Raw genomic sequence first — 24,741 nt, 5'->3', positions numbered from 1 at the left:
ACCTCGTAACCCCCATAAGTGGAGGTTTCTCTAAATTCCATACCTCCATGTAGTATCATAAGCTTTCTAAAGGTCAAATAATGTTGACACAACATGTTATCAGTTGAGAAAAGCTTCTCAAGTCGAATCAGGTGGCCTAAAATAGAGGGCCAGAATCTATATTATAAGAAGAGGTGTTAGATTCATAGAATCAATATTAACTTCACATGTGAACAGGAAGAAAGTAATCAAATATCACTTCTTAACCTCAAAATTACAAGAACCGACACACAATTTAAAACAGAAATCCACCGAAAAATCACCCATACTGGACTATACATTCCTTGGGCCTCAGCACATGAAACAAAACAAAAACTCAACATACAAAGAAATCAAATAAACAGAGCTATAAAACTATGCTCATCAGATAAAATTAACGATGAATTAGACAAAATAAAACAATACTTCATGAACATCAATAAGTTTCCTCCACAAACCGTAGAAAACATTATACGTACACACCTAGTCAGAAAGCAAAATCAACCAACAAGAGTAAATACATTTCACGAATCAAAAAATCACGAAACCATATACTGCTACATACCATATTTTCCCGACATCAGCAGACAAATAACCAACATTTGGCAAAAACTAGTAACAAAATATGACATTCCAGTTAATACCAAATTTATTCAAAAACCAGGCACAAAACTGAGGTCTATACTATGTAAAAACTACACTGACAAACACCACACCAACATTATTTATAAAATACAATGTGACAACTGCCACGACTTCTATATTGGAGAAACAAGTAGAAAAATGAAATCCAGATTCAAAGAACACAAAAAGTCACCTTCACACATTTTCGAACACTGTAAGTCAAATAAACACAACATAACCATAGAAAACACTCAAATACTAAATAAAGAAACAAACATAAACAAACGCAAAATTAAAGCCTTACTTGTACAACAACTTAAACCCAAAATAAACCAATACAAAGGAACGCCTTTATACGCTAAACATGCTCGTTCTCCCAGCCGTGGGGGTGTATAATGTACGGTCAATCCCACTATTCGTTGGTAAAAGAGTAGCCCAACTGTTGGCGGTGGGTGGTGATGACTAGCTTCCTTCCCTCTAGTCTTACACTGCTAAATTATGGACGGCTAGCACAGATAGCACTCGAGTAGCTTTGTGCGATATTCCAAAAAAAAATAAAAAAAATTACAAAGTCCCCTATGACACAGCGGTAAGTTTAAGTTGTTAGAACATTTAAATTCTGTGTATTATTCCCAAGACAGACAGACCAGTGTGGCTTTGTTTTTTACAACAAACAAATAAAGTCTTCAGATATTTATACAATTCCGTCATGTCAAAGAAATAAAACATTCTGTTGTTCATCTTTATTCTTATGAAACTCTTCAGAACCAGTGAATATTAGAAACATCACGACATGATTTAAACATATTGGTTATAATTATAGAAAACTAGATGTCCTTAATTTTATGCAACATATATGGTTATACTTTGGTTTTATTTGTAAAAAAAAAAAAAAATTCAATTAATCAACGCTACCTAAATTTGCTAGTAAAAGATTTAATAACTAGTTGATGAATGAGAGAGGAAATATTAATAATGACAAACGTCAGCTACAGCTACAAACGTCTGTGTTATCCTGTCTGTTAAACACCATATAATACCTTCAGCTACAAACGTCTGTGTTATCCTGTCTGTTAAACACCATATAATACCTTCAGCTACAAACGTCTGTGTTATCCTGTCTATTAAACACCATATGATACCTTCAGCTACAAACGTCTGTGTTATCCTGTCTGTTAAACACCATATAATACCTTCAGCTACAAACGTCTGTGTTATCTTGTCTGTTAAACACCATATAATACCTTCAGCTACAAACGTCTGTGTTATCCTGTCTGTTAAACACCATATAATACCTTCAGCTACAAACGTCTGTGTTATCCTGTCTGTTAAACACCATATAATACCTTCAGCTACAAACGTCTGTGTTATCCTGTCTGTTAAACACCATATAATACCTTCAGCTACAGGCGTCTGTGTTATCCTGTCTGTTAAACACCATATAATACCTTCAGCTACAAACGTCTGTGTTATCCTGTCTGTTAAACACCATATCATAACTTCAGCTACAGGCGTCTGTGTTATCCTGTCTGTTAAACACCATATAATACCTTCAGCTACAAACGTCTGTGTTATCCTGTCTGTTAAACACCATATAATACCTTCAGCTACAGGCGTCTGTGTTATCCTGTCTGTTAAACACCATATAATACCTTCAGCTACAAGGCGTCTGTGTTATCCTGTCTGTTAAACACCATATAATACCTTCAGCTACAAACGTCTGTGTTATCCTGTCTGTTAAACACCATATCATAACTTCAGCTACAAACGTCTGTGTTATTCTGTCTGTTAAACACCATATAATACCTTCAGCTACAAGGCGTCTGTGTTATCCTGTCTGTTAAACACCATATAATACCTTCAGCTACAAACGTCTGTGTTATCCTGTCTGTTAAACACCATATAATACCTTCAGCTACAAACGTCTGTGTTATCTTGTCTGTTAAACACCATATAATACCTTCAGCTACAAGGCGTCTGTGTTATCCTGTCTGTTAAACACCATATAATACCTTCAGCTACAAACGTCTGTGTTATCCTGTCTGTTAAACACCATATAATACCTTCAGCTACAAACGTCTGTGTTATCCTGTCTGTTAAACACCATATAATACCTTCAGCTACAAACGTCTGTGTTATCCTGTCTGTTAAACACCATATAATACCTTCAGCTACAAGGCGTCTGTGTTATCCTGTCTGTTAAACACCATATCATAACTTCAGCTACAAACGTCTGTGTTATTCTGTCTGTTAAACACCATATAATACCTTCAGCTACAAACGTCTGTGTTATCCTGTCTGTTAAACACCATATAATACCTTCAGCTACAAACGTCTCTGTTATCCTGTCTGTTAAACACCATATAATACCTTCAGCTACAAACGTCTGTGTTATCCTGTCTGTTAAACACCATATAATACCTTCAGCTACAAACGTCTGTGTTATCCTGTCTATTAAACACCATATGATACCTTCAGCTACAAACGTCTGTGTTATCCTGTCTGTTAAACACCATATAATACCTTCAGCTACAAACGTCTGTGTTATCTTGTCTGTTAAACACCATATAATACCTTCAGCTACAAACGTTTGTGTTATCCTGTCTGTTAAACACCATATAATACCTTCAGCTACAAAGGTCTGTGTTATCCTGTCTGTTAAACACCATATAATACCTTCAGCTACAAACGTCTGTGTTATCCTGTCTGTTAAACACCATATAATACCTTCAGCTACAAACGTCTGTGTTATCTTGTCTGTTAAACACCATATAATACCTTCAGCTACAAACGTCTGTGTTATCCTGTCTGTTAAACACCATATAATACCTTCAGCTACAAACGTCTGTGTTATCCTGTCTGTTAAACACCATATCATGGCTTCAGCTACAAACGTCTGTGTTATTCTGTCTGTTAAACACCATATAATACCTTCAGCTACAAAGGCGTCTGTGTTATCCTGTCTGTTAAACACCATATAATACCTTCAGCTACAAACGTCTGTGTTATCCTGTCTGTTAAACACCATATAATACCTTCAGCTACAGGCGTTTGTGTTATCCTGTCTGTTAAACACCATATAATACCTTCAGCTACAAACGTCTGTGTTATCCTGTCTGTTAAACACCATATAATACCTTCAGCTACAAACGTCTGTGTTATCCTGTCTGTTAAACACCATATAATACCTTCAGCTACAAACGTCTGTGTTATCTTGTCTGTTAAACACCATATAATACCTTCGGCTACAAACGTTTGTGTTATCCTGTCTGTTAAACACCATATAATGCCTTCAGCTACAAACGTCTGTGTTATCCTGTCTGTTAAACACCATATAATACCTTCGGCTACAAACGTCTGTGTTATCCTGTCTGTTAAACACCATATAATACCTTCAGCTACAAACGTCTGTGTTATCCTGTCTGTTAAACACCATATAATACCTTCAGCTACAAACGTTTGTGTTATCCTGTCTGTTAAACACCATATAATACCTTCAGCTACAAACGTCTGTGTTATCCTGTCTGTTAAACACCATATAATACCTTCAGCTACAAACGTCTGTGTTATCCTGTCTATTAAACACCATATGATACCTTCAGCTACAAACGTCTGTGTTATCCTGTCTGTTAAACACCATATAATACCTTCAGCTACAAACGTCTGTGTTATCCTGTCTGTTAAACACCATATAATACCTTCAGCTACAAACGTCTGTGTTATCTTGTCTGTTAAACACCATATCATAACTTCATCTACAAACGTCTGTGTTATCCTGTCTGTTAAACACCATATAATACCTTCAGCTACAAACGTCTGTGTTATCCTGTCTGTTAAACACCATATAATACCTTCAGCTACAAACGTCTGTGTTATCCTGTCTGTTAAACACCATATCATAACCTTCAGCTACAAACGTTTGTGTTATCCTGTCTGTTAAACACCATATAATACCTTCAGCTACAAGGCGATCTGTGTTATCCTGTCTGTTAAACACCATATAATACCTTCAGCTACAAACGTCTGTGTTATCCTGTCTGTTAAACACCGTATAATACCTTCAGCTACAAACGTTTGTGTTATCCTGTCTGTTAAACACCATATAATACCTTCAGCTACAAGGCGTCTGTGTTATCCTGTCTGTTAAACACCATATAATACCTTCAGCTACAAACGTCTGTGTTATCCTGTCTGTTAAACACCATATAATACCTTCAGCTACAGGCGTCTGTGTTATCCTGTCTGTTAAACACCATATAATACCTTCAGCTACAAGGCGTCTGTGTTATCCTGTCTGTTAAACACCATATCATAACTTCAGCTACAAACGTCTGTGTTATTCTGTCTGTTAAACACCATATAATACCTTCAGCTACAAACGTCTGTGTTATCCTGTCTGTTAAACACCATATAATACCTTCAGCTACAAACGCCTGTGTTATCCTGTCTGTTAAACACCATATAATACCTTCAGCTACAAACGTCTGTGTTATCCTGTCTGTTAAACACCATATAATACCTTCAGCTACAAACGTCTGTGTTATCCTGTCTGTTAAACACCATATAATACCTTCAGCTACAAACGTCTGTGTTATCCTGTCTGTTAAACACCATATAATACCTTCAGCTACAAACGTCTGTGTTATCCTGTCTGTTAAACACCATATGATACCTTCAGCTACAAACGTCTGTGTTATCCTGTCTGTTAAACACCATATAATACCTTCAGCTACAAACGTCTGTGTTATCCTGTCTGTTAAACACCATATAATACCTTCAGCTACAAACGTCTGTGTTATCTTGTCTGTTAAACACCATATAATACCTTCAGCTACAAACGTCTGTGTTATCTTGTCTGTTAAACACCATATAATACCTTCAGCTACAAACGTTTGTGTTATCCTGTCTGTTAAACACCATATAATACCTTCAGCTACAAACGTCTGTGTTATCCTGTCTGTTAAACACCATATAATACCTTCAGCTACAAACGTCTGTGTTATCCTGTCTGTTAAACACCATATAATACCTTCAGCTACAAACGTCTGTGTTATCCTGTCTGTTAAACACCATATAATACCTTCAGCTACAAACGTCTGTGTTATCCTGTCTGTTAAACACCATATAATACCTTCAGCTACAAACGTCTGTGTTATCCTGTCTGTTAAACACCATATAATACCTTCAGCTACAAACGTCTGTGTTATCCTGTCTGTTAAACACCATATCATAACTTCAGCTACAAACGTCTGTGTTATCCTGTTTGTTAAACACCATATAATACCTTCAGCTACAAACGTCTGTGTTATCCTGTCTGTTAAACACCATATAATACCTTCAGCTACAAACGTTTGTGTTATCCTGTCTGTTAAACACCATATAATACCTTCAGCTACAAACGTCTGTGTTATCCTGTCTGTTAAACACCATATAATACCTTCAGCTACAAACGTCTGTGTTATCCTGTCTGTTAAACACCATATAATACCTTCAGCTACAAACGTCTGTGTTATCTTGTCTGTTAAACACCATATAATACCTTCAGCTACAAACGTTTGTGTTATCCTGTCTGTTAAACACCATATAATACCTTCAGCTACAAACGTCTGTGTTATCCTGTCTGTTAAACACCATATAATAACTTCAGCTACAAACGTCTGCGTTATCCTGTCTGTTAAACACCATATAATACCTTCAGCTACAAACGTCTGTGTTATCCTGTCTGTTAAACACCATATAATACCTTCAGCTACAAACGTCTGTGTTATTTTTTTGTCTGTTAAACACCATATAATACCTTCAGCTACAAACGTCTGTGTTATCCTGTCTGTTAAACACCATATCATAACTTCAGCTACAAACGTCTGTGTTATTCTGTCTGTTAAACACCATATAATACCTTCAGCTACAGGCGTCTGTGTTATCCTGTCTGTTAAACACCATATAATACCTTCAGCTACAAGGCGTCTGTGTTATCCTGTCTGTTAAACACCATATCATAACTTCAGCTACAAACGTCTGTGTTATTCTGTCTGTTAAACACCATATAATACCTTCAGCTACAAACGTCTGTGTTATCCTGTCTATTAAACACCATATGATACCTTCAGCTACAAACGTCTGTGTTATCCTGTCTGTTAAACACCATATAATACCTTCAGCTACAAACGTCTGTGTTATCTTGTCTGTTAAACACCATATAATACCTTCAGCTACAAACGTTTGTGTTATCCTGTCTGTTAAACACCATGTAATACCTTCAGCTACAAACGTCTGTGTTATCCTGTCTATTAAACACCATATGATACCTTCAGCTACAAGGCGTCTGTGTTATCCTGTCTGTTAAACACCATATAATACCTTCAGCTACAAACGTCTGTGTTATCTTGTCTGTTAAACACCATATAATACCTTCAGCTACAAACGTTTGTGTTATCCTGTCTGTTAAACACCATATAATACCTTCAGCTACAAACGTCTGTGTTATCCTGTCTGTTAAACACCATATAATACCTTCAGCTACAAACGTCTGTGTTATCCTGTCTGTTAAACACCATATAATGCCTTCAGCTACAAACGTCTGTGTTATCCTGTCTGTTAAACACCATATAATACCTTCAGCTACAAACGTTTGTGTTATCCTGTCTGTTAAACACCATATAATACCTTCAGCTACAAACGTCTGTGTTATCCTGTCTGTTAAACACCATATAATACCTTCAGCTACAAACGTCTGTGTTATCCTGTCTATTAAACACCATATGATACCTTCAGCTACAAACGTCTGTGTTATCCTGTCTGTTAAACACCATATAATACCTTCAGCTACAAACGTCTGTGTTATCCTGTCTGTTAAACACCATATATAATACCTTCAGCTACAAACGTCTGTGTTATCTTGTCTGTTAAACACCATATCATAACTTCATCTACAAACGTCTGTGTTATCCTGTCTGTTAAACACCATATAATACCTTCAGCTACAAACGTCTGTGTTATCCTGTCTGTTAAACACCATATAATACCTTCAGCTACAAACGTCTGTGTTATCCTGTCTGTTAAACACCATATCATGGCTTCAGCTACAAACGTCTGTGTTATTCTGTCTGTTAAACACCATATAATACCTTCAGCTACAAACGTCTGTGTTATCCTGTCTGTTAAACACCATATAATACCTTCAGCTACAAACGTCTGTGTTATCCTGTCTGTTAAACACCATATAATACCTTCAGCTACAAACGTCTGTGTTATCCTGTCTGTTAAACACCATATAATACCTTCAGCTACAAACGTCTGTGTTATCCTGTCTGTTAAACACCATATAATACCTTCAGCTACAAACGTCTGTGTTATCCTATCTGTTAAACACCATATAATACCTTCAGCTACAAACGTCTGTGTTATCCTGTCTGTTAAACACCATATAATACCTTCAGCTACAAACGTCTGTGTTATCCTGTCTGTTAAACACCATATAATACCTTCAGCTACAAACGTCTGTGTTATCCTGTCTGTTAAACACCATATAATACCTTCAGCTACAAACGTCTGTGTTATCCTGTCTGTTAAACACCATATAATACCTTCAGCTACAAACGTCTGTGTTATCCTATCTGTTAAACACCATATAATACCTTCAGCTACAAACGTCTGTGTTATCCTGTCTGTTAAACACCATATAATACCTTCAGCTACAAACGTCTGTGTTATCCTGTCTGTTAAACACCATATAATACCTTCAGCTACAAACGTCTGTGTTATCCTGTCTGTTAAACACCATATCATGGCTTCAGCTACAAACGTCTGTGTTATCCTGTCTGTTAAACACCATATAATACCTTCAGCTACAAACGTCTGTGTTATCCTGTCTGTTAAACACCATATAATACCTTCAGCTACAAACGTCTGTGTTATCCTGTCTGTTAAACACCATATCATAACTTCAGCTACAAACGTCTGTGTTATTCTGTCTGTTAAACACCATATAATACCTTCAGCTACAGGCGTCTGTGTTATCCTGTCTGTTAAACACCATATAATACCTTCAGCTACAAACGTCTGTGTTATCCTGTCTGTTAAACACCATATAATACCTTCAGCTACAAACGTTTGTGTTATCCTGTCTGTTAAACACCATATAATACCTTCAGCTACAAACGTCTGTGTTATCCTGTCTGTTAAACACCATATGATACCTTCAGCTACAAACGTCTGTGTTATCCTGTCTGTTAAACACCATATAATACCTTCAGCTACAAACGTCTGTGTTATCCTGTCTATTAAACACCATATGATACCTTCAGCTACAAACGTTTGTGTTATCCTGTCTGTTAAACACCATATAATACCTTCAGCTACAAACGTCTGTGTTATCCTGTCTGTTAAACACCATATAATACCTTCAGCTACAAACGTCTGTGTTATCCTGTCTGTTAAACACCATATAATACCTTGAGCTACAAACGTCTGTGTTATCCTGTCTGCTATATCGTGATGTAAAGTTCAAATAGGAATTAATAATATACTCATCATAGACACAGGATGCAACTTTTCGGACTTCCATATATTTTGATTTCTCATGATGTCTCTCATGAATTCCTTGTAAACAGACATTAATGGTGTTTGACAAATGTGTAGAGAAACATGAAGGGGGAGGTCTAGAAATTAATGTACAAAACATTTCTTTAATGGAAATTTCCCCCCGCAGAGTGTGTAGCGCAGATAATATATTGCCCCCCGCTAATATGTATGTTTACCGATTTATAACGTTAACATCAGGGGTTCGATTCCCCTTGGTGGGCTCAGAAGGTAACCCGATCTTTAGAAAACACACACCCACTCACAGACCCATCAGGTGTAATTTTGTCGGTGGTGGAAGAAAAGTCTACACCTTTGTTCTTGTATCATTACATCAGGTTATGAATGTCTGACAGTTGGACTAAACCCGGTATATTCCGACAGTTAGGAAGATAGGTGGTTTTTTACAAGCTGTCTAAGATTTCAAAAGTAGAGACAGCTAGCTTCGTAGGAAATTAACAAATGCAAAAAAAAACATATTAGTGCACTAAGACTCTTACAAATGGCGCAATTATAGAAACAAAACAGTAATTAATAATGTATCGTTTTTTTTCTTGTTTAAGGTTTTTAAATAATCGAATGACACTTCAATTTTCGTACTGCCCTCTACCTTTTAAAAAGCAATTTTTGAAGTTAACCTGAGAAGTTTTAACGCTTTAAGTTTCCAAGATGATAAATTCTAGAGGCTTGTACAATATTTACAACAATTGTTATATTTCTATAAAACATTTCAAAAGCAATTTCTAGTAAAATATTTTATTCGGAATTTTTATCATTATGTGAAAACAGAAATAACAAGTGATTCAATAACTGATTCAATCAGTTATTAAAACTAAATTATCAGTAGGAACAAAAAGTGTCATAAAAGTTTTATTTTTGGTAAATGTTAAATTTAGATGCTCATCATGGTTCATATTATAAGTACTATTGTATATTTTTAATATTCACTGCTTGTGAAGATTTTCTTGTTTCGTATCAATAAAGATATACGAAAAAATGTTTTGTTACTGTGACAGAACAGTATAAATATCTGAACACTTTGTTTGTTATAAGAACAAAGTCACAATGGTGTTTCTGTTGTGTAACTACTTAAACTTATGCTGTACTCTAGGGAGCTGTGTGAAGGTGTTGAGTCAGCCGTTTTAGAATTTAGCTTCATGAATTAAAAAAAGGCCCGGCATGGCCAGGTGGTTAAGACTCGTAATCTGAGGGTCGAATCCCCGTCACACCAAATGTGCTCGCCCTTTCAGCCGCAGGGGCGTTATACAGTGACGATCAATCCCACTACTCGTTGTTAAAAGAACAACCTAAGAGTTGGTGGTGGTGGGTGATAACTAGCTGTCTTCCCCTTAGTCTTATAATACTTAATTAGGGACGGATAGCACAGATAACCCTCGTGTAGCTTTGCGCGAAATTCCAAAAGAAACAAGCGACTGCTGACCTATTTTTATTATACACTAGTTTGATCATTACAGAGATATTATGTTCAACAGTTCTATCACATATTGTTGATGTTAAATATGTTCTTATCACGTTATATTGTTGTCAACCTATGTATACTTATGGTTAAATAAATGTCTTTATAGACACCTGTGTGTTCTAAAGTTAAAATAACTACGTTTTGTCTATAATATCACACATCGAGACTCGTTTGTTCTAATGTTACAATAGCTACGTGTGTTTCACACGATTTATTGATATATAAACCATTTGTGAATATCCATGAAACACAACTACTTAGATGTTACTATCCATTCTACCCTAATCACACAACTTCATTACCACTTACAGTTTTAAAGTCTTTCCACCACTACATGAGCCACTTTAACAGAAATGAATCACATATAAATAACAAATAATCACTCACAGCTTCCTATTGGTTCAATCTGTCTCTCTACATGTCTCTATAATATTGTAATTTGACACTTGACGTCAACTGTTAATGGAATCATTCTGATTGGTTGTGATGTTCTCAGAACTGTGCATCTCATTAAAAATACGACTATATAAGCTGAGTATCAGGACCATAGTCTAACTGTATATTTACCCTCCGATAAAACGTGGTTGAAGTACCTAATAATTGAACACTCCTTGGTAATATAATTTTTATATCATGTTTGAGAGTATTTCTTTATAATAGTAATTATAATTAATATTAAACAAAGTACAGATCTTAAATACTTATATGAATAATTATTTTTATCATGTTAACACAAACTAATATTTTGTTTTCATTTTATAAGTCAATATTTTACCACAGGCATGATAACTTCAACGTTTTTCTATTCATTGTTAAACTTTAATTCTGTGTGTTTTGGTTGATCGATCTGGTATTGTTCTTAGATATAAACTTTCTTTAATAAAGAAGTTTTTACTTTCATGCTTTATTAAGTTCGAGAAACCTCCAAGAAAAGAAAAAAATCGATATAAAATTATTTTTGTTGTTAAACGGTATTTACAAAATGTAACTTTTATCATATAGAAATCTTTCATTAGATGTTGTCCAGTTATTGCAATGGTTTTAGTGTTCCTGTGATAAATCGGGAACTTGTTTCTTCTGTAACTCTACTTCCGTTCATAAAAAGTACTTCTGTTCTAATATATCTGAAGCTAGTAAGATATATAATTCATGTGCTGTACTAAGTGTCGATCTTTTATTTTAGGCTTTGTTAAAGTCACATTTCTCTAACTGTATTAATAGTGATTTTAACAGATCGGAGAAATGAAGACTACAACAATTATTATACTTTTGATGTTTACAACACTGTTGGAATCAACTCCAGGTGAGAGAATGAATTCTTTAACACTGAATTCATACAAACAGTTTAAATGGTATGATAGAAATACCAATTATAAGTTACGTTTGTCTGTATCGTTTAAGAAACTGCCACAATGTTTATTTCTTGTTATTAACGGAGGTTTGTAACATAATATTTAATGAAGGTAAGTTTATAACAACGACGTGTATCCAAACATTCGAATATTGTCTATATTTTAGAACATGTGAAATTTTTACCAAATTATTGGAAAGTTTCCAAAAATATTAACCGAAACATGTTAAAAACTTCCAGATAAAACTATCTTGATTTGACACGTTAAATTTCATTATTTGTGTAATTATTGATTTAATACCTTTCAACGTACGTGGAAGACAACTAATATAAACTATTACATAACCGAACCAACAAACTAATTACAAATGTGTTACAAAATGTGATATTTAACCATTCTTAATATGTAATATGTCGTTTGAACACCGACATCTCATTCTTCTAGTTTATATTATTTTAATCTCTATTACTATTATTTTATTTTATTACTTTATGCGAGACTGGTGAATGCAGGATAAGAATGACAGATGTAAGGTTCCTCAGTCACCTCCAAAATATAGAGTACATTTTATATCCCACATTTTAGTCTCTACACATTTTTTTCAATTTGTATATCATTTTTTACATCTGTCTTGGCTTGTTTCTGGTTATAACAAATAAATATCAGAGGTGTTGATTTCCTGTTTTTAACCCAGTCCTTAGTTTTGATTCATTTAACTCAACACAAAGCTTATTAATAGAATACTGTTACTTAGAATATTAACAGTATTAATATTCTAGCCACACACACACACTTTCCGTTGAGCAACTGGTAAGGTGGAGAACTTATATTACTAAATTCCGGGTTTCGATTCCCTGAGTGTTTTGAACTAAGATAGATCTTAGCTTTGTGTTTAACAACAAGCAAAACAAGAATTATTTATTTTTATTGATAACAAAATTACATATGGATACTAAAATATCCTCAGAATATATCGCTTCCTTCTACGCTTTAAACCACAGGGTTCCAGTTAAAGATTCCACCTCCAACTCCAACTCCATTACCACTACGACAACAATATGAAGGAGGAACATCACAATGAACAAAATTTGTTGCACATGCGATGTCATCTTGGAAATTCCCTTCTAGTTCAGGTAGTAAACAAAGTAACGTCATTAGAATATATATCACCTATAATATTTTATAATGATTTTTAATCGTCACTGTTTATCTACTTGTGAAGCCTAGCTAATAAACATTATATTCATAAAACTGTTAAAATTACGTCAATATCAAGATCAACCGTTAATGTTACAGAACACGTCACAAAAAATAGTCATATTTAACAGTTACGTTATTTAACGAGTTTGTCAGTAAAATCTATTGTTAATCTTTAAACCAATCTACTTTGTTTCTAGAACAGTATCTTATATTAAATTTCAACTTTCCGTAGCGTCACTAAAAGTACATAAAAATTATCTGCAAAAACACATTAAAGTGATTCTCCGTTGCTTACCTTATACCAGGGGTGTGCAACATTTTTCGTCGGTGGGCCATATAACCAACTTCATCAATCAAGCGGGGCCACTTAAAAAACAAGCTTATTCGTGTACATGCACAATAAATTAAAAATCTCAAAATGCAAGCAATAATATTTTATATTTTTTGCATGAGTGATCATTTTAGTGCGACACTTGAAATTTAGAGTCCTTGCAGAGCTTGTCAATATCAGCTTTGACAGAAGTGGTTGCCACTCTTAACTGACTGGTCAAATGTTCATCAGTCAGCTGACTTCTACATTTGGTTTTGATGAGCTTCATTTTGGAGAAAAATTGCTCACAGCAGTAGGTGCTACCAAAAGGGAGGCAATTCTTTGTGCATGACGGGACAAATTGGGAAACTTTTCACGTACACAGAGTTTGTAAAAGTCTAGCAAACTGTTTTCAGAGAATTTCCTTTTAGTGTCCATGTCAGCCTGCAGTTCAATGAGTTCCATTTGGCAATCATCAGGACTGTCTTCCACTGCCAAATCAAAAGGTTGAGCGAACAATTTCAATCTAATTTCAGTTTGTCTGAAATCTGGAAATCTGTTTGCAAACTCATCACGCAGCTTTTGTACACTGGTTCCATATTTGGTGCAATCCAGATTAGGAAATTCCAGTTTCCTGGTTGCAAGACATGTAAAATGGGTCAATATGGCTCTTCTCAACTGAACCTGGAAAAGTTCCAATTTCTTCTCAAAAGCACAAATATGCTCAAACAACTTCTTCACAAGTTGACTTTTCCCTTGTAGTTTTAAGTTTAAATCAGACAGATGCTGTGTAATGTCTGTGAGGAATGCTAAGTCATTCAGCCAGTTCTCATTGCTCAAGAAGTCCACATTCTGACGTTTGCTCTCCATGAAGAACTTAATCTCCTCTCGCAGATTCCAGAATATCTTCAAAGTAGCAGCTCTACTAAGCCAACGTACAGCAGAGAAGTACAAAACATCTGAATACTCACTGTCCAGCTCATCTAAAAAAGTTTTAAATTGTCGATGATTTAATCCTCGTGTTCGAATATAGTTTACGCATTGGACGACATTTTTCATGACTTCTGCAAAATCCAGAACTTTGGTGCACAAGCTCTCTTGGTGAATAATGCAATGGCTTACAACTACGTCTTGTGCTCCAATTGCAGTTAGACATTTCTTGGTGAATCCATTTGTCCTACCTGTCATGGAAGGAGCACCATCTGTTGTAACACCACATAATTTATAAGGATTCAGTTCAAACTTTTCTACAACCTTAAGCACTTGTTCACAAATATCCTGTCCTGTGGTTGTGGAGGAAAGGCTTGCCATATCTAAAACTCTTCGAAAACATCAAAGCCTGCAGTAACAGCTCTGATGAAAATGACAAGTTGGGATGTGTCATTGATATCAGTGCTTTCATCCAAAGCCAGACTGAAAGCTTCACACGAATTCAATCTCTCTTTCAAAGTTTCTTTGATGTCCTCTGAAAGATCTTTTGTCCTGCGTGAGACAGTAAAGCGGGAAAGGCTAGTTTGCTCCACCAAATATTTTTTCTCTGGACATGCATATTCTGTGAATATTGTTAAACAATTTTTAATAAATTCTCCATCACTGAAAGGCTTTCCCTTTTCTGCCATACATTCACAAAGCTTAAAACTCAGTTTTGTCACCAGTTCTGAATTTTTCTTGAAAGTGGAAAAACACCTTGTTGCTTTTCAATGGATGTTTTTAAATGTTCAATTTTGTCCTTTCGTGCCTGACCAACAATTTCATCAAACTGGGAGGAGTGCTTAGTTGCGTAATGTCGCTTAATATTGTACTCTTTCATGACTGCAATTGTAGTTTGACAGACGAGGCAGACAACACCTTGATTATGTGGGACAACAAGATATTTTGTGCACCATTCACTGTTGAATAACCTTCCCTCATCATCAATTTTTCGTTTCTTAACTGCTGACATTTTACTAGCCCTGAAATCAAAACAAAAATTATTCTCACGAAAATAGCAAAGTAGAAAAAAACATAGAATTTATTTACACATGGAACCTCTTATGGACAGAAACACATGTTTCTAAATTGGCATCCCGATCATAGTCTTCCGGTACTTAAATTAATTGAGAATAGCAAAATACAGTGTGACCTCGCCTATTCGCGGTTCGCCATTCGCGGCCCCGCATATTCGCGGGTTATGCGCGAACTGCGTTTTGTAGGTCACAGAGACTGAAAGGGCTTTTCGAGGAGATTTCTGTTGTATTTACTCAATCAAGCCGTTTTATCAATTGTCGTCTTCACCAAACAAGATTGGACTGCTATTGGCTGACTGCCTCAGCTTCCCCAACAACGCAAACGGCAAAGCACAGCCCGGTAACGCACGGTACAATTTAGTGAAATACATAACAGTATGCAATATTGCTACATTATTACTGCATCAATGAGTATAAGTATCATTAGTGTTTGGGAAGCATTTCATATAGTATATAATCGCATACATATACGTTTTAAAACTGCGTCCAATATTCGCGGTTTTCGCTATTCGCGGGAGGGTAAAGAACGTAACCCCGCGAATAACGAGGTCACACTGTACATAGAATCAGATGCATCTGAAAGCAAAAATTTTAATAAATTCAGTAAAGTCACAACAATATGCTAAATAATAATCAATTTACCTTCAATCTCTTGTAGTAACTGTAAAAGGTAATAAAATTTTCACCAATAATGAATGACGGACAGCAGAGGTTAGGGAAAATTGTCGCCAGCGGGCGAAGGCGAGGTTCAGGACATGACGTTGAGTCGTAGACAATAGTGCTAGTGCACGTCACCTATTCATGCCCTAAGGAGGCCGACCAATCGAATTCGGCCTGCTCCTCTCTAGCAAAGATAATTTTAGAAGTTTGTCGAGTCGAAGCCTGGGAATCCCGTAGGATCGATGCTTTTAAAATATTCCATTTGCGTTGGATTACAGATCAGGCCACATGGTTAGATTACAACAACTAGGGCCACACTAAATGGCTTGGCGGGCCGGGTTGTGGCCCGCGGGCCGCCTGTTGCACACCCTGTTCTAGAAGTTAATAAAGTATTTACAAAACAAACAGATTTTTAACAAACGTTGTTGTTTGCAGTTTATCGCTGAAGGACCTAGAGTAGGAACTGAAAATAGTTTACACATTACACATGGAAACGTTTCTTCAGACACTGACCACATGTATATAATTCGACATACATAAGTGTGAAATAGTACATTTTAAAGGATTTGTGAGTTTTTATTTACTGAACCAAATACAGTGTAATGTCTTATAATGGGTAGCAAGTTTAATGTGTTATTAGTATACGGATAATAAGTTTCTGAGTTTGGTTATATAGCAAGTTACATGTGATTATCTTAATGCCGGAACATGAAATAAAACCAATGTGTTAAAGTACAAAAGCACCGCTTAAAACCGGGATTCGGTACCCATGGTGGGCGTAGCACAGATAGCCCATTGTATAGCATTGTGCTTATTTCCAAAACAAACCAAAGAAACAAGTACAGGAAGTCATTTGGTATTTAATTAAACATCTCTCATACAGAAGTATCTACAGTATTATTATGCACCAGTTATTACATACAAAACATATTCTTACACTGTGATATAACAATATGTTTTTTCTAGTGTTAGTCTATCTAGAATCCTGTACAGTTGAACTGTTGGAACTGTAAACAAAATATAAATTACAAAGAACAGAAAGTCGTTTAGTATCATATTTTGTGTAAGTAATGATAAAAAATGAATAGCAGTGTTAGAGTGCAGTGATTAACCACAGACAACATATCTACTTTAAGCAACGAGACACTTCAAGGTTAGGAGTCCATTTTAAAACATATACAGTTCAAGGTTCATCTTTATTAATAGTTCAACTTCAATTATTGGTATTGAATGTCTCACGCGGTAAAATGTCTGATAATAAGTGTAAGTTAAGATGTTTAAAATTAATGTTACTAGTTAGTCACATATAAACTAGTGTTGCTTATTTATCTTAAAACATTATAGTTTGTTGTTAATATTCTGATGTATTTTTAGTGTTAAACTGTTAATCAAAATAAATAATATTTTATACACATTGTAGAGCTGAAGATTTAGTAGATGTTGTTTGGTTGTTACACACTATCAGTAATTGTCTACACTAGCGTCCTCTGTGAAACACTTATAATATTTACCATTAAAATATTACGCTTCATGTACTAGACCAGTGATGGCGAACCTTTTAGAGATTGCGTGCCTCAATTGTGACCCAAAATTATTTTGCCTATTCGAATGTGCCAGGATTTTCATACAGATGACAGTTACTTTCCAATAAAAAACCGACTTTTTGATGAGTATTTTTAATTTTAAAAAAGTCGAATTACAAAAGTTTCAATGAAACTAGTAAATAGCCTTGACTTAAAATTTGTATATTTTGTCTTGAATTTTGTTAAATCAATGCGATCTCTGCGGTTGTGAACACTCGGATAACTTGTTGATTTGAGAGCAGCACTCAGTTCATCTGTAAGCTTGTTTCTTCTGTCTGATTTGATGAAATTCAAAGTTGAAAACAGCTGCTCACAAGCGTAAGATGATCCAAATAAAGTAAGAAGAGCTATTCCAAGTAATTTCATTGACTTAAAATTAATTGGCAAAGAATTCCACACTTTAAGAATTTCATTTTCACACCTCTTTGCAACGTTTTCTTCCAAGATCCCTCCACACTCTATTTTCTCAAGTGTTTTACGCAGAGCACAGAATTTATTACTCCAAGTATAGTTTTCCTGAAATTCAACATACTTCTTAGCAAAGATGCGGGAATCCTATCACGTGCCAGCAATCGTGGCCTTGCGTGCCACCTCTGGCACGCGTGCCATAGGTTCGCCATCATTGTTAACTAGACAATTTATGTTTTACATTAGTTTTATCAGCAGACAAACCTTATACTATATGTTCAACAGTTCTATCAAATATTGTTAATGTTAAATATGTTCTTATCACGTTATATTGTTAACAACCTATGTATTGTCGTGTATAACTTCAATTAAATCGGTCTTTGTAGAGATCGTCTTTTCTTGGACGGAGAATTTGGTTTCCAGGAGAAGACGTTAGAACTAGATCTACAGGCTCGTGGTGTTTTCTCACGTGCGCTGTCGCTGTGTTGTCTGCTAGTTTTACGACTCAGAACCAACAAATCAACAAACATTACAATCTTATTTGTTTTCATAAATCTTCAAACAAACATCGATGTTGCTGTACCCATTAAAATATTTTTGTTTTCCATTTTCACAAAGCACGAGCAAAACTCGGTTCTCTGACAACCTTAGAACAAGAAAATTTCTTAATATCTAAATATGTGAATCGGTTCAAACGTCTTCTGTGAGAAAGAGAAGTATCTTGTTACTGTTGCCGAAATGTATGTCTACCGGTACAGTACGGTCATGAGGTAATCTAAGTGTAATACAGGTCACACCAAGCTTTCTGTCATGTAAGAAAGAGAAGTATCTTATTACTGTTGACGAAGTGTATGTCTACCGGTACAGTATGGTCAATTACCAATAACATTTACCACAACTACCTATTTAAAATTGCAATAGCTATGTGAAAGAGTAATATATGTAGTGGTAATAAATACTGAATATGTACTTGTGACTTCTGCTAAGTACAAAAGACAATAGAAAGAATTTCTAATGTGATATTGAATAGCAACATCTGTTATGGTAATCATCTAGTGTCAAACACCTGTTGACATATTGCCAGGGAAATAAACTTGAGTAATAATGAACAACAGTGGCTTGAATAACAATATCCAACATCAGAATCCCCTAATTTTGTTGTGGATGTTTTCAATAAAACAACACGAGAAATGCACAAGCTGTAGTTTCCAATTGATATATATACTAGTAAAACACTGGATTTTATGATAGCTAAAAATGAAGAACTTAGACAATTTCATACTGTGACATAATTAAGGATGGGGAAGTAAGTTTAAAAGTATTGTCAGTTTCTTGCAGAAATCTCAGTGGAGTCCTGTAACACAATAAATATCATTTGAAATAATTTTATAGTGGAATCAAAATGGTGAGTTGTTGCTTGTGTAAACTGTCAGCAATAGATCTACAGTTTTATTTGCTTACATTTTTTATTTTCTCTATTTGTGGATTTTAAATACCTAGTTTTTAATTATCTCCTATGTTGATTTTTTTAATGCACAGCAATGAGAAAATATGTGTTTAGAGTGAGACATGACCCCCACTAGGCACGTATAAAATATGTGTTTAGAGTGAGACATGACCCCCACTAGGCACGTATAAAATGTGTGTTTAGAGTGAGACATGACCCCCACTAGGCACGTATAAAATGTGTGTTTAGAGTGAGACATGACCCCACTAGGCACGTATAAAATTATTCCAGTAGATAAACAGCTCTTTCAAGTAAAACAAGTGTTTAAAACATCTCTTTAAATAAAGAGTTGTGTCTTTTGAAGTAATTATTTCTCAAGGTTTTGTGTAAACTTGTTTTACATAAGTCCACTCAGAACAATTTTGCATCTGTTATGTACTTATAACCACATAACACATCTTTCACTGAAAAATAATTAATTTTAAGTAAGTCATGGACATTCACAGTATTCCATATAGCATATCTGTCAATGTTGTGGTTCAAAATGCTCAGTCGATTTTGTTGTAGTTTTGTGTAACAATAACATGAATAAAAAATAATATGAGTAATATAATAATATATAATATAAGTAGGCAAATTTTAATTTTGTCTCAACAATCATGAAATTATGTATTTTGCTTATTATCAATCTTTTGGTGGTCCAATCTATTTACAAGAAAGGTTTTCACTGGTGTTTCAAGAATAAGTCTACTTTTAAAGGTTTTTTTACCCAAATGATTAGAGATCACTAAAAGGCTTAATAGAGATATCCTAGTACCACAGATGGTACTATTTTAGAGTAAGGCTGCATTCTAAAATTAAGATGATTTTTCTAACTTCATGGTCATTGATTTTTTGTTCTGTTTAAAGTAAAATTGTTTTTAAAAGATGCACTTTGTAAACTTGGGAGGATTTTTTATTATTTTCAGTGAATCCAGTTTCCAATTTTCTGTAGTATAGCATTCGAGACAGTTATTTCTCATAATTATGTCTTCACAGAGAGGTGTACTGTATTTCAAGATGGCTGGTATGAGTATTACAATAAATTTGAGAACAATGTTTCAACCTTTTTAGGTCTCTTAGGCCTTCAGGATAACAAAAAGAGTTTTAATACCCATACTAGCCATCTTAAGATACATTTTTACTTCACTTGGGTTCCTCATCACCATAAGAGAAATACAGTTTTTCTGTTGTTTCATCTTCTTCCAAACCCTTTTCAATCGACTGCCATACCTACATATCTTGGCAGATTATCTTGAAACTTGGTAGGGTCATACTTTGGTCCAATATAATTTATTTATTTTATTATATTAATACAGGTAGTAAGGTATTGTTATTCTTCCTAGAAGGTCTGTGGTAAGTTTTACTCCCTCCCAGTAGGTATATACACATTTAGAAAGTCATTTTAGCTTTTGGATTGGTCTAATTTTCACTCTTTTAGTTTCCTCTTTTATGTTTCATATGTTCAGTATTTTATATGCAAAAATTGCTCGTTTTGGTTGAGAAAATATTTTACATAGAAGAGCGAACAACGTTTTGACATTTTTCGGTCATCGTCAGGTTCACAAAGAAAGAGGTAACTGACCGGAAGCTGACCACATGTTTGGAAGGGGTTGTGTAACTGAGTGTCGCAATGTAGAGAGTGGTGTTAGATGTTTGAATATATAATTTTATTTATTTTATTATATTAATATAGGTATAATGGCATTCCTTTATATTGGTTTATTTTGGGTTTAAGTTGTTGTATAAGTAAGGCTTCTTTAATTTTGCGTTTGTTTATGTTTGTTTCTTTATTTAGTATTTGAGTGTTTTCTGTGGTTATGTTGTGTTTATTTGACTTGCAGTGTTCGAAAACGTGTGTAGATGATTTTTATGTTCTTTGAATCTGGTTTCCATTTTTCTATTTGTTTCTCCAATATAGAAGTCGTGGCAGTTATCACATTGTATTTTATAAATAATGTTGGTGTGGTGTTTGTCAGAGTAGTTTTTACATAGTATAGACCTCAGTTTTGTTCCTGGTTTTTGAATATATTTAGTATTAACTGGAATGTCATATTTTGTTACTAGAATCTGCCAAATGGTGGTTATTTGTCTGCTGATGTCAGGAATATATGGTATGCAGCAGAATATGGTTTTGTGACTTTTTTAATTCGTGAGATATATTTACTTTTGTTGGTTGATTTTGCTTTCTGTCTAGGTGTGTGCGTATAATGTTTTCTAAGGTTTGTGGAGGAAACTTATTGATGTTGATGAAGTATTTTTTTCATTTTGTAAAATTTATCGTTAATTTTATTTGGTGAGCATAGTTTTATGGCTGTGTTTATTTGGTTTCTTAGTATGTTGAGTTTTGTTTTATTTCATGTGCTGGGTGCCAAGGAATGTATAGTCCAGTATGGGTGATTGTTGAGTGGATTTCTGTTTTGAATTGTTTATCGGTTCTTGTAATTTTGAGGTTAAGAAATGATATTTGATTGCTTTCTTCCTGTTCACATGTGAAGTTCATGTTGGGATGTATAGAGTTAATGTGATTGAAAAAATTAAGTATGTGTTCAGTAGATTTGAATCCCGCAACTGTGTCATCTACATATCTGTACCAGTATAGTGGTGGATGTAATGCTGTGTTAATTGCTTGTGCTTCAACTTGTGTCATAAAAAATATTGGCTGGAACTAGTGATACTGGGTTGCCCATGCTTAGGCCATTTGTTTGTATATAGTTTTGCTTGTTGAACATGAAGTTTGTCTTTATCATGGTGAATTCTATGAGGGTTGCTAATTGGTTGCTGGTAATGTCTATAGTTGGGTTAGGGTCGCGGACATAGAGTTCTAAGGCGATTTTGCAGGCTTCAGTGGTTGGAACTTCTGTAAAGAGGGATATAACATCGAAAGTGGCTATTAAGGTTTTATGATTAAGTTGATTTAGATTAGGCTGATGTTTCATATTTGGAGAATGCCCATGCTATGTATTTACCAAGATTGTAGTTAAATAATTCATATGTGAATTATATGTGAATTGAATAAAGTGTTTGTGAAATTGTGTTGGCTTTTTCCACTTTTAGTAGTAATTTGTTAAGTTGCTTCTCGTGTCTTTGTTGGATTTGTGTGTATTGGTTTAAATTTGTTCGTGTTTGATAGGATGTTTTCATTTTTTGGATGTATTCATTATGACAATAGCGTTACCTTTATCTGCTTTTAGAATTTTTATGTTTTTGTCTTGTTTTAGGTTTTTAATGGAATTAATGTCTCTTTTTGTAAGATTGTTTTTTATTTTTCTGTTTTGTGAAATTATGTTGATGGTTTTGTGAGAAAATTCTTTGAAAAAATCGTTTAAGATGTTGTTTTTAGGTGTTTCTGGAAAATATAAATTTTTAATTTTACCTGGGAAGTTTGACTGTTGGATGTCAATAAAATTATCAAAGTTATCTTCTTTTTGTTGGTTGTTTCCTTGATTTGTTCTGTGTAGAAAGTATCACAAGTCTCCTGCATAGATTTTCTAAACACGTTTTGATTTCTATGGTTGGAATGTTCCTAGGTGCTATTGCAAAGTTGAGTCCTTTGTTAAGTAGATGTATCTCGTCTGTGTTTAATTGTCAGTCAGATCTATTAATTATGAGGTTAGTCAACAGTTTGTTGTTTTGGTGTCTTTTCTGTTGTTTGCATCTTAGTTTTCTAGTTTTTTGTTGTGGCAGATCTTTTTGTCTCTGCCATTCTTAGTACTGATTTGGTTTATGTTTTGTTGTATAAGTCTCTGGTTTAATGCAACATGCCAGTTGATGGTCTAAGTTCATTTTTTTGTTTTTGTAAGTCATGTAGTTCTTTGTATTTTGTGTTCAACATGGCTTTAAGTAGTTTTTTCTGTATTAAATTTTGAATAATGTTTGTGTATTTATTAATTTTTTTTGAAAGTTTTACATTTACAAAATTAGGGGTTAGTTGTTCCTTTCTACATTGTTGAATAAAATTGTGGAAACAACTGACTTACTGTTAACCTTTTCTAGATTTATAAAAGAATAGCCACCTTCCTTACTGAATTGTGTGAGTTTTACTTGTTTCTAATTTTGGCATTTCCAAAATGGACATAGGTTATTTTGTTCATCATTTAGAATAACAAACTTTAACCAGAATCTGACTGCAAAAGTTCTTATCCATATTTATTTTAGTGCCAGATAAATACTGTTACAGTCACACAAAGTTTATCAGAATAATTTATACATCTTGAAAAAACATATACATTTTATTGGTGAATAAATCCAAATTATGCACACTTTTCAAAATAGAACTTATTTCTTTTAAAAAATTAATTTATGTCACATTATGCATGTTATCTGAATTGTTAATTAACTTTTCTGTTTGTACAGAATGTATTAAAATAACATTATAAAGTAATTGTGTAAAAGTATATTTAACATCACTAACAGCACACTTTGTCACTTTACCAGTTTTAGTTTTATTATTGATCAAGTCTGAGTGTTGTTAAATAAACTAGTGGATCAGTGTGAAACACACTAAAGTATATTTAGTTGCAATACCATATAGTCTTGTGATCAAAGTAGTGAAACTGTTCACATTGCTAACAAATGTATACAGAAATACATGAAAATTGTTTAGTATTTAAGTATACTTATGATAGTTAGATGGTTATTTGTAACTTTTAATTTGGTTTATGTATTTGATTTAGTGACAGTTCATGGTGAAGGAGAGTAAATATCATTTACAGTGTACAGGGATACTGAAAAGGAAAACTTGTAAATATACATTTCAGAGGCTCTAAATGCAATGCAAGCACAATATGCAAACAGTGCCATGGATATAGTATTTTAAGTCTTTACATAAACATTAACATGTTAATATGTAACTCATATTGTCATCTTCATTTTTACCATCCTTTCTTGATTAGAAATACTTTTGCAGTGTATTTGATATTTAGCATACAACAGACTTGTACATTTTACTAACAACTTGCAACATCTTGTGTAGATATGCACAGTAAATTCAGAAATATAGTGAACGACTTTGCACAATTGCCTTTCATAAGT

General features: G+C 34.3%; 1 protein-coding gene and 1 long non-coding RNA gene across 6 annotated transcripts in view; one reads left to right on the top strand and one right to left on the bottom strand.

The window, feature by feature from the left end:
- The window catches only part of LOC143231689 (anoctamin-9-like), a 368,893-nt gene that overhangs the window by 193,072 nt on the left and 151,080 nt on the right, over window positions 1–24,741 (top strand). The gene's annotated exons all lie outside the window — the stretch shown is intronic.
- The window catches only part of LOC143231704 (uncharacterized), a 390,747-nt gene that overhangs the window by 241,527 nt on the left and 124,479 nt on the right, over window positions 1–24,741 (bottom strand). The window lies entirely within an intron of this gene.

The sequence above is a fragment of the Tachypleus tridentatus genome, chromosome 1 (genome assembly GCF_004210375.1).
Source record: "Tachypleus tridentatus isolate NWPU-2018 chromosome 1, ASM421037v1, whole genome shotgun sequence".
Taxonomy (NCBI): Eukaryota; Metazoa; Arthropoda; class Merostomata; order Xiphosura; family Limulidae; genus Tachypleus; species Tachypleus tridentatus.
The sequence above is the reverse complement of the archived record's forward strand: the minus strand, read 5'-3'. Positions and strand labels throughout refer to the sequence as shown.